Genomic DNA, 12,877 nt, shown 5'->3' with positions numbered 1-12,877 from the left:
GGCGTAGAAAGCTGAAAGTACTAAGAGAAAATTTTCAGAAATTACCAAGGGTGAAAAACAGGACGTTTACGCAAAATCGCTAGTAACATGATTCATTTTATGTATGTACTATTACACTATATGTAAATTCCTAAAGTGTCACATATATCTATTACCCCGTGTTTTATCTGTCCCACATTTCATCCAATATCGTGAAACATTAAATTTGGGTTTTTACATTTTCTATAACCGTACCATTAGACATAACAGTAAGTTTTACATAATCCCGCAGTTTGCCCGGACCGGCCGTCAGCGGATTCACGGAATCCCGCATATTTCCTAGATTATCCCGTCTGTGTAACGATGATTTCACTCGTATCTCCATGGAGCGAGGAGATTTGGGGCACCGTTCATTCGGACAGATTTATTTCCATTTAAAGTTTTATTGAATCGTTGTAATGCGAGCATTGTATGTACGTATGCTTGAATGCTGCGTAGGTACAAAACTAAATAATGTTTAGAATAGTATTGTTTTCTAATGGGAGAAGACCGAAAAGAGAACTATTTTCTCTGTGCTAGTCCAAAATCGAATGATTTTATTTTCATAAAAAAAATTATTTAAAAAACAGGATGCCATTATCGGTCATTATGAGAAGTAGGAAAAAAGAAGAAGAACTTCTAGAAGGAACATATTTGGATTGTTCCTCAAGAACCCCCTGAAAAATATTAAGACGTGATATAATCGAACCCGTTAGGTACTACTATTCGAATCGATTCTATTCATACCTCCAAATTACATTCAAACGAAAACAATTTATTTATTACTATGTATGTTACTTCCATTTCCTACATTACGGAAAGGAAATGCTTCCGTTTTGTCACTCATAACAATTGTGAGAGAATTTGTTTCCAGTATACGATTATTCTCCAACTAGATGAATTATGACATCTTCTATCCTTTTCTTGTTTATATAAATTAGCGTGACGAAAAGAGACGAAGACTTATATTAATACTGACAGTAACCTTATTGATGGGCGAGAAGTTTTGTTGAATCATTGATGTCAGAATATTCAGTAGGATTCAAATGGATATGGTAAAATTGTGCCTCATTTTTTTGGTGCTTACAATTATTTTAAATAAAATGAGATATTTAGATAAATATCCAATTTTAACAAGTTGTATCCTTAGTACTGAAAGCAAAAAAGTCTATATTATTTTTTAAAATTGGTCGCTGCTGACTGGTTTATGTAGGGTTTTTACATCGAAGATTCAATCAAAGCTAGAAGTGTTTTTACATTAATAGAACAGTCGCCCCAGGGACACATGACGCAAGATGCAGGCCACTTCCAACTAATCTTCTTTGAAATCCTTGGTTGAGGCCTACGTCCAGTAGTTGACTAAGTATATGCGGTTGAAAAGATGAGGTGAACGAGTCTTGCTTACCATAAACAAATGCAACTAGACAATAAAAAAATCTTGAACGAAATTGCCATATCCAAAATGACATTAATACTTATAATGTTTTATAATCAGATAAGATGATTAACAAGAAATGTAAGTAACTCATCGCTTGATCACATAATAAAACAGTGAACGCGTAACATTGCCCCTAATTTTGTAAATTGTGTGTATTGACGGCCACGCGTCGCTCAAATTGACCGTTAAAAATGGTGTTGTGTAAATATGAGCCAAGTTCACACATTAGTCAATTAAACGTGAAAGGCCTCGGAATAAATAATAGGCTGAGCCCTTATACCACAATTAAAGTTGACATGATGTCATTATAACGTTAAATTTAGTGAGTTTGTTAGAAGTTCTTTAACTTCGAAGTATCGTACCCCAGTACTATTGTTTTGCTAATACTGTAACTACTTACTTTACTACTTGGTAATTGAATGATGAATGTACACAAATAAAATTACGTTTATTACATTAATCAGATTTTTATCACAGTATTTCGTTAAACTATTAGCTCGGATTGACACAAAATATTTACTTTAAGTTGTACAACACATACAAGTACTTGGCTGTCCCACCCAAAGCTCACCCTAATGAACTCGCGTTAAAAATATGTTATGACGTGTCAATAAACGCTTCACATCGATTACAACCGTTTTAAAGCAATTACTGCGGGCTCGATTGACTTAGTGGACATTTCTCACGTCATGCGCTAATGAAAGATGACAAGTTAAATTAATTTAATGGTCAATGCTTAACGGCCCACATTATATATAGATATTAAATGATTGAATTAAAATCATCTAGACATTTTAAGCTTAATAGTTTTAATGGTGTCTTGGCTCCCTTTTTATCAGCTCTAACCTAGTGCAGAGCACCTGCAAGGTAAAACAATATTTAAGGAAATAAATTTAGCGAATTGTCAATATAATTTCGAATTCCGGACTATTGGAATAATACCTATATTGCTCCTTCTTCACGTGATTATTGTAAACACGAATAAGTACTAAAGCAAAATACAAGGCAACAGTATCTTTTGCCATTCCATATAAAACACTACCTAAGTGTAAACCCCTTACAACCCCGCTAACCAAAGTATTAACAAAAGGATTATTCTCGACACGAAGCTCATTCAAAACCTTCACAAAGAACTTCCGAATAATAGTTCACAATTCAGGAAAGTAAATTTTCAAAGACGTTAATATCTTCACTGTGCTTAATCCTCATAAATTTTAAGATCTCAAACATCTGGGCTGTCTGGCTGTGGCCCTGCTAAATGGGACGTGTGTAAGATTAAAAAGAAAACCTGGGGTCATGAAAGGGGACTTTTAAATTTAAAGCCGGTAGATTAAGGGCGATCAACTGTCAGTGGCACACATTACGTATTCGCGCTTAAGTTTGCCCGGATTCAATGAGAAAGGAGATATAGCTGTGATAAGTCAGTCAGTTAGTAGCCGTTGCCTGAAGGTTTCCGCTGATGATTCGTAGGTTATTCGTAGGTATAAGATATAAGACCTACATTTGTTAATTGACGTCTTTGGAGAAAAGGCCGCGGTGAAGTTTGTTGCGCCGTTTCTTCTTCACGTGCGCTTTGGAAGTCGGCAGTAGACTTAGTTTAAGTAATTTTTTGAGCGTTGATAAGTGAGTTGAGTGAACGTCAATAAGTGATGTATATCATCCTATATTGAATAAAGAATTTTGAATTTGAATTTGTTAGTTTAGTAGCCAGAAAGATTTTTAGTACTTAAGTATCATCAATATCAATAGCTCACCAAAAATAATATGGACTAAAAAATCTTCCACTATATCTTCTGATTTCTGTTACCTATGAGTGTACAGTTTAATCCTGTACTTGAAATATGTTAAGGTCGGGAATCGAACTGCCCCGAGGGATGAGAATTACCCCGCAGCCTAGGTTGTAATCAACGCATGGACACCTCCGATTTGTCAATTCAAGGAGTAGCGCAGGATTTATTTGCCGTGAGCAATTCATGATTTTGGCCTTTCCATTTCCATTTCGTGTGTTTCAATTTATTTATTTTATTTTGTAAATGTATTTGAACCAGTTTTGAAGTTTGAAGACTGGACTGATTTAATTGTTATTTTTTTAAAGTGGCTAAAATTCAGTTGAAACGGAATTTCCTGAAGATTTTTGAAATTGTCAGTAGTTTTCGGTGTAAATTACAGATGTGCTTTAAAAATTAAATATAATACACAGTGTAATACACACAATTTTCATAGCACATCAACCAACCCTAATTCATTGGCCCGAATCGGCTCCAAACGAGAGAACTCCTCAAACGTTTACAGCACGGACATGGGTTTTTTGTCAGGCGTAGTAAAAGCTAGTGGCAAAAATGTCATTTTTGTAAAAAAACTTCTTTTTAAAATTTGTGTTACACAAAAATATTTCCTGTCCTACTGCATTCATTGTTCTGTAGATGCAATTACAATATGCACCGCGTCCCCTCAGGCCAGGGTTACGAAAATTAGACCCTGGGGTCCGCTGCATCCGACCTGCATAATGTGTGCATTGCAATGGTCGGCATTATGCAACGCCGTTACATAGCGAATGCGTAATGATGTATCTAAAGAGAATTGTGTTTACATTTCGTACAAAATATATATGACTGTTACTGAAATTATTTAGATTTACTTTTGTGTATAAGATAAACTTGATAAAGACAAACCAGACTGACAAACAACGTCAAATAAATACATGTGCGACTGGGATGGGTTAGCAAACTTATGTACTTGACATGATGATCAAATTTGGAAACTTTTTAAAGTGAATACCAAAAGTCATTCGATTCAAAAGTAGCGACGCCAACCGACGCTTGATAGACAAGTTTAATTCTAACTACATATACGATTTGTAACTATACGAGCCTAGAAGATAGACACTAATAACCCAAAGATGTCATTTACTTTCATGTACATTGTTTTATAAAACATAGAAAAGAACGAAACAAACTTTTTCTACACGAAATAGAACTTCATTAGCTTTCCAGACAAGGCCATTTTGACAACAAGGTAAACCGTTCACACATCGAAATGCACCTATAGGTAAATAGAAAAGGATATTAAAGAGCCATACAATAAGAGAAAACAAATACAAAATGGCGAGTCACGCTTCGTACTGCAAACCTCGTCCAATGAGTTTGAATGAAGTTATAGAAGGGCGCAGCGGGGCGCCGGCAAAAAACTAGCACGTACGATTGCATTGCTAGGGGTCCAAACACAGTCGAATGCTGGGTGCTAAACATTACGTTTGTTTACTTAGAGCGCGAGCAGAAAAGAGTAGGGCCTCACTGCTCCGTTGCGTCGTCGCAGAGCGCTGCCACTCCGTAATTTTGAATAGGTTTGAGATTAATACATGTTGACGGACGCAGTTGTGTCATACAATACTGCGTGCGTCCGTTGACGGAGCGCAACGGAGCAGTAAGGGCTCGGACATGATTGAATAAAACAAATCTAAACCTAGAAAAGAAAAATCTGAGAAGCCAATAATTTAGTGTATCTGATTTTTTTTTACTATATAGGTAGGAAGTTAGGGGAGGCTTTTGCCCAGTGGGACTTAAATAGCTAGGAAAGAAAAATATATATTCAGGAGAATATATACTATTTTGAGTGTACCTTGTGTTTGTATTTTATATTTTTGTTTTATAGGTTATATAATATAACATTTTATTGGCGGCAAATAGTCGTAAAAAGTCATGTCTGATGTATTTAGACTATTTGAATAAAATCTGACACTAGTGTTAGCAATAACACACTCGATATGATGATGATAATACATAATATATTGTTTTTAATTGAATAAAAATAATAGGATGACATAGCAACGTGTTTGATTATGTATACGTGGAATAAGGATTGCGACAATTATTTTAACTTTTATTTTTGCCGAGCTACTAATTAAGGAGGATTTATATGCGCCACGTCTCTATACATTTTTATAGTTACTCTAACTCCAACTGGAAATGTAACTCTTTATTGACTAAGCAGTTGGGAGTGATGATAAATGCATTGTCACCATCAGAGCCGGTTGCATCTGATAAGTACAATGGCTGTGATAGATTGTTTGCCAAATTCCATACGCATGAACAACATGTCTGAAAAGTTTAAAAAAATTAAAATTGTACATGTTATAAATATTATCGAATAGGAAATTAAAAGAACTAAGTACATACTTATATTTCTAATATTTTGAATAATTGAGATAAGAATGTTGTGTTATTTTCAACCACAGACTTATGTATTAACAACCTTATATTAAAAAAATACTATAATTTTTTTTTTAATATGAACGATCATAGTGAGAACAAAAGTAAGCCAAAATTTTTCCATTTTGTTGGAAGTGGTAACTGTAATGTTAATTTAATAGTTTTCTTTGCTTGCGCTATTTTAATTAAAAATACTGTAATATTCACAGCTGGAGATTTTTTTTCAAAAAGCGCGATCATATTTCATATAGAAGTAAGCGGGTTGTTATCTCAGGGGAGTCGTAAAACTTATAACAGCAATAATAAACTAATTCCGATTCCACTCGAGTTTCAGCACTTATAACTTTCACGGCATCTCTCGACGAGAGGCGCAGTTGACATCACTTTAAATTATGAATTATTTAGTTTAATAGAATATTTGAAACTACAAAACTTTCACGTTTTTAGCTCAATCTAAGTATCGGGATTCTCAATTGGTTTGTGAAGTATTGTTTGGAGGTTTGGAGAGAAAATTGTAAATTTAAATAATATTTTGTTAATTTGTAATTTATTTTATATTAACATAGCCAGTAAGGTTAAATTGTTACATTGCAAAGTCTGAAATAAAGAAATTATTTACACCTATTATTTTATTTAAATCTTTTTAAAAATCTACTTCACTTGAATCTGATAAAAAAAAAACAAAACAGAAAATATTGATGGTCTTAAAAGTAAATTGACATGTGTTTCTGATATTGGTGTTCATGCTTTGAAGTTTCACTTGATGATTAATCTGAAATTGATTGTACCACGTTATTACGTAATATCCGATTCCGAGAAAATGAGAGCAAATGAAGGAAATCCCTTACAAAGCCTGTACAAAATTAGGCATTGTGGGTTTTAATCAATAGACTTCTGAATCGATAGGTCTCACAAAGGACATTATTGAGGGCGCTGGTCGACGCTGGGATTCTTGGTCTAAGTCATAGGTTTAAGAAAAACCAATATTCGCTTAAAAACAATATTCGCCTGTTTATTCACATAAAAGACAATTAATTAATAAGTGTTTGTTGCTATAGTTTATCATGGAAATAAAACGTAAAGTGTGTGGAATCGATTCATGATATTTACTTGGATTTTATCAAACACATAGTTTAAAAGGTTTTGTTTACATATCAATCTATACTTGAATTAGTTATATATCAATATACTTAGATGGCTAAGGGACTGGGATATAGTGGATTAATTGAGGTGGAGCACTGGTTGTGTGTGTGTGAGTGATTTATATAGGTAATACTCTTCGCTGTTCTTTTGTCATTAACTTAACCAGCAGACCAAATGTATTCGAATTGCAAAACTCTATTGAATTGCGGTGAGACTGTTCTGGCATTCATTGGAAAACAGTGGAAAAATTGCGTCGTAGACAGCCTCTAATGGACTTTTTCATTACGCCTTTTGTCACCAGACCACCAGACACCAGACATGCCGATTGCTAGTTAAAATGAGCATCTGGCTGTATTTTAGCACATTTTTCTTTGTTTTTGAGACATGCTAATAAATTTAAATGATAGAACGGAATTGAATAAGAAATTTCTAAAATAGTAAAAATATTCGGTAAGTACGGCAAAAAAAAAACCAGTTTGATCAAGTCAAGTCTAATAAGGAGACTTGTAACAAAATTTAAAGAAATAATTATTATTTATGACGAATTTCAATAATTATATAAATGCATAAATAATTTTGAACAAAAGAGTATTGCTTCCAAACCAAATGCGAATTCATAATCATAGCTCGATCTGTGCATGCAGCTCATAAAAGAGCAATTTTCTTTTGTCATTCAACTATGTTCCTTTGCATTGTATTGTTTCAAACAACTCTGTTTATTCTTGTTTGTTCGCTTTATTGACTTGTTGTAGTAGTTTAGGTTAACCATGTCCTCCTACATTTGTAATTTAATTTCAATAAATATCTGGACAAAACAATGGCTAATTGACCCATAAAAAAATCCAAAATGTTCATTTACTCAAAGTTTATTATATACAATGGCTCCGCTTAGTTATATTGTAGAAAGTTTACACGGCGACGATCTATAAAATTTATCTGTCGTTGTTTTAGATTTTGCAATGTTTATTTGATTTTACGTCCTTTGTATACCGTTTCGACGCAAATGTGGCTTATCTCTAAGAAAAATATTACGTCTGACAACGAAATTGCTTATATGACTATAGGCCTGTCCCGGCTTGGCTTGGGTAAAAACAAAATAAATTATACACCAAAACCTTCCACAGGAATCACGGTATCAATTATAATATATATAATGATAAAAATCTGTGCATTAAACAAATGCGGCAGAGGACTTTGTTTTATAAAACAGAACAGATGTATCTCAGTATATCTTACATTAAGTTAATTAAAAAAAGTGAGTGTAGTGTTGATACTTATATAAAGATATGCAGTTTATATGTAACCAGATGATGAATGACCAGAGATAGGAAGGCCAAGTTTTAATAAGTGCGAAGTGACTAAATTAGATAGCTCTCATCAAAGAAAAAGTTAACTTCCGAGTTTTGAACACGATAAAACAAAGTGCCGTGCGCGGGGGTCGAAGGGAGTGGGACGAAGCTATAGCAATTGCAGGGCTGCTACATTTTACAAGCGTTTATGTATTTTTTAGTTTCATCTGTCCAGATATATGTCTGTGATCATTTCTTGCAAGGTATTATTGTTATTTTACATAATGCCTCTGGTCCCACAGAGTTGAAATTTTCTACGTCGCTTCGGTTTTCATAACAATGAATTATTATGAAACTTAATTTAATGATGCTCCTAGGTCTCAGATGCTCTCGACCAGGGAACTCCTCAACTGTTTATAGCAAGGACATGGTATTTTTTGGACACGAGTATAATGCAACCTACAATACAACCAACAACAAAAGGACAATAAAACCTTGTATCAAAAACTTTACAAGTTATTTTTTCCCGTTATTGATTGAAATTACTATAACGGGATAAAGGAGGGAGGACCCTCCTTTATCCCGTTATAGTAATTTTAATAAATGTTTTGAGTCAAATCTCATCGTTCTGCGCTTAGTAGTTTCAATTTTGCTGTGCATTGTCTGTCAGTCAGCTACGGAAGAATTTTATATAACTGATTATTGATTGATAGATGGTAAATTTCAAACTACCTTTTTGGGTAAAGATTGAAATATTAAAAACGCTTTTACTTATCATTATTTTTTATTACAAATAACAATGTAATAGTAACGTGGGCCATCTTCGTAAAGCAATAAAAGTTAAAGTGTCTTTCACTTCATGAGGCAATGGGTGCCTACGAATAATTTTTTTTGATTATTATGTTATTTCTCTTGTGTGGTGACAGCCCTGACTGAAATTTCGTCCAACTTGAATAACAATGCCGCGCGCGTCGGCGTTCATAGGCGACTTCGTGATATTTTCCTTCAACAAATTTGTTTTTTTCCCAAAACTTTTATTTTCCAATTTGCTCAAGAGTAGAAAATGATAATAATAATTTTACTTCTAAGATTGTGTAGAACTTTTGTTGTGTCCTTTTTGTCTCACTGGTTAAAGATGAAGATTATTAATATTTATTAGATAAAGGTGAAGCTTATTTTTTTCATCACGTACTTATTTCATTTCGTATTTGCCTGGAGATCATACGAAATGCCTTTTTTTCCTATTTGCCAGGAGATCATAATCGAAAAAATCTAGAAATAATTAGGTAACCTTATATGAGTTTTATGTTTCGACGGTTAATATTCGATGAGTAATGACTCAATATCTCGCCCCGGTATAAATATCTCGTTATAATCCCGGATTCGGTGACGGGAGGCCGCCATGCCGTCCAGGAATGAGGGATGCGCGGTCACGTATTTAGTATGAAAATAACGAGGACGCCGCTCCAAGGGCGCAGCGGCTAAAATGTTGTCATATTTTCTCACATTTTATCATTCGAAAACGTCGTTTTTTTTTTTAGATAAAAAGCATTTCGTGTTTGTCTCTATCTTTGCTTTGGTTTCCTCTCTTATAACTGGCTAATTTCAAAATGTCCACTTCGTATTTTAGCGTTTTAAAGTTTTTCATTCCCGTTCTTGAATTCCAGTTAATTATAGTAAAATAATTAAATGCATAATACTCAACGACCGTGTCATATGGGTAAACATAACCCATCAAGTGCTTGGTGAAAAGAATATGATACTAATTTTTATAAATAAATATCGTGTGAATGTTTGTTGTAGATAAGTTCATAATAAGAATAAGACGATACATAAAATTTTAAACAAAAATGAATGGAGAACTTTCCATAAGTATAGTTAGGACAATGCAGGCGAAAGTATGCTTAGCAAACGAAATACCTAGAGAGAAAAAAAGCGCTATTTTAGCACCCCACACTAGTCAAAACTCAGGGCCGGTCATAAACACAGGGGCGGATTACGCCCCTGACCCGGTGACTCAGTACGTCTCAATCAGGGGCGCCTGATCCCTTCGACAGCCGATAATAGGTGTGTGACCGGGGACTTAATGACGGAAGTCCAGATGTCAATGTGCTTCTGGATCTTTGATAGTTTTATGCAATATCGGATAACTGCGACTACATAATATGTGTTGACTTTTTAATATATTATCCAATCTAGAAATCAGTAGTGCAAGCAGCATTATAAAGCAGTATTTTTTTAATTTTGAAAATACTTATTCAATAAAAATACACATGCATTGTTTCTGAAACATGTTTCACGCGCTGTGGACAATACTTCGTTGTTCTAGGAAACAAAATGGCGGATAATATGACAGTATCTCGACCCTTCGCGTATTTTGCGTACGTGTTTCCCACCACGCACAAAGAGAAACAAAAACATTATTATATAAATAATAAATAAAAACTTTATTCAGCCAAAATAGTGGTTACAGTTTACAGATGTTACGTCACAAATATAGAGGTTGGAGGTGCAACAGTCCATCCCATTCGCGAACTATAAGTCATCGGTCTGTATCTCGCGGACAGCTTGCCACTGGAGTGGTATACACAAATAAATTACAATAAAAAAAAATAAAGTATGGTGAGTTGCACCGTCAAATTTCACGTTGATGTCGTGTTGACGTTTAAACAAAGAGGCGTTCTTTGCGTTTTTCTGCGCACGTTAAGTTCTAATCTAACACATTCTAAGAGAGTATGTATTAATTATATGTACTTCTAATTAAATTTTAATCAAACCTAACATCCTGAACTAATACCAACACAGCAATTGTACAAATTTTCAATTCCCTGGAAAACCATAAAAGAGTGAACTAGTTGTAATGGACAATAGGCCATAATGTCCGGCAATAATAAGGGAACAACATTAGTAGCACGTGATGCCGCATGCGTGATTAGATTCTGACGTTCGACAATAAATAAAATGTGCGGCTTGATTGCTTTTGTTGGTGTGTTGGTGTAAGCGGCAAATGTTGGTGGAAATATTTGACAAACATAAATGTTTGTTGACTTTGTGATGATCATTTTTGAAGCCCTAGTTATCAATTGAATGCTAGTTTTATAAATGCAACAAAACAGGCAGAGGAGCTCAGAGAGAGCATGATAGGGACAAACTTTTTTTTTTTCAACATTTCATCTCATCAACCGCTACTAGTACTAGTACAAGCTGCAATACTATTGTATGATAGAAATGTAGATAATATCGAGAAAAAGTGAATGTGAAGGTCTAAATTCTGAATACTTTTATAGAAAAATATAGGCTTTGTAACATTTGGGAGCTTCAGAAGAAATTCTTTCACGATCACCATTTAATTACCTATAACAACAATTTTTACTTTTAATTAATTTATATAGATCTTTCTCTCTCTCTCTCTCTCATCTGAGCGTGTTCCTCAGCCGTTGAGCCCAGGGTCCGCTTTCCTACCTTTTCGGCTCCACTTTGCTCGGTCGTCGGCATTCCCATTGGCAATTAATATAAGTAGATATTGAAATAAGAATACATTCTAATTTTCAATTAAATAAATATCTTCTCTTTACACCATTTCGTTATCAAATAATTCCAAAAGTCAAATTTCATAAAAGCGATAAAATTTCGAAGTTACTTATACCTGTTTTGTTCCCAAAAGTCGTTGATTGATTAATCGCCAAGTTAACGATACAGTAGCAACAAACAAACTCACAAGTTGACATTAACTGGAGCCGAAACAAATGTCTTAAAAGCTTTCCTTTGTTTTTCAAAGGTTAAAGTAAAGTTAATGATTGTAGCAGCCGGCGTTATTAATCATTATACAACAAGGGAGAAAAATGGCGATCTTTTTTCGTTAAGTTTCATAATTATATTATTACTACGCAATTTATCACTTTCCAGATTTTATTTTAGATTTATGCTTGTTTATTGATTCTTATTTGCAAATCGTATTTGAAAATGTATTGCAGTAGTAAAAAAGTCGATGAAAAATCTTTAGAAATAACGACGACGATGTTTATGGTTCATATTATGGTGTCAAGTAGTGACTCTTTCCTATGGTACTTTTTTTTAACTCTATTGGGCCATAGAAGATGTAACTAGTACAGTTTAGTAGTAAAAACGAATGTTGATAGGACTAGTCTACAATAGACATTCTTAGATTTTAATAGTTTTCCCGTCCCGTCAACAGAAACACAACATTCCCATCACAAAACCACACGGACGTTGTCGCACCGCGAAGTTTGAATGGTATTCAGTTTACAAGCAACTTAATTAAGAACCTGTCGCGCAAACTTTGTCGTGTCGATAATGTCACATCGCTAGTTTCGGCTAGGGTTACCAAGTATATAGATTTTATTATAATTTCAAAAAAAAAAATAATTCTATGAGAATCTTTAATATTTTAGAGGGGCCCAGAGGCCGAAGTGCAGGTTTACATTTCTCTTCGCACCATCGAATTGATTCGAAGTGAGTCGCAGCGAATTTCATGTCCACTTCGCACATCTTCGGAAATTTTAGTGTAATGATTATTTGACAGTTGTCTGATTCTTTTCTGACAATTTGGCGTTATTTGGGTTTGCCTCTTCTTCTAGGACCACCCGGAAATGGCATGGCCAGACATGTGAAATCAACTTTGCATAAATGCTTCTATTTCACTATTATTTTTATTTTGAAATGTGATAATTGAAAAGCGAAACAAAGAAAGGTTCTTGCGACAAGTCGATATGGAATTGAGTCGATATTGATTGGTCTTTTAATGAGCAAAAAATAATTAC

This window comes from Plodia interpunctella, chromosome 2 (genome assembly GCF_027563975.2).
Source record: "Plodia interpunctella isolate USDA-ARS_2022_Savannah chromosome 2, ilPloInte3.2, whole genome shotgun sequence".
NCBI classification, from domain to species: Eukaryota; Metazoa; Arthropoda; class Insecta; order Lepidoptera; family Pyralidae; genus Plodia; species Plodia interpunctella.
Note: the sequence above shows the minus strand (reverse complement) of the source record.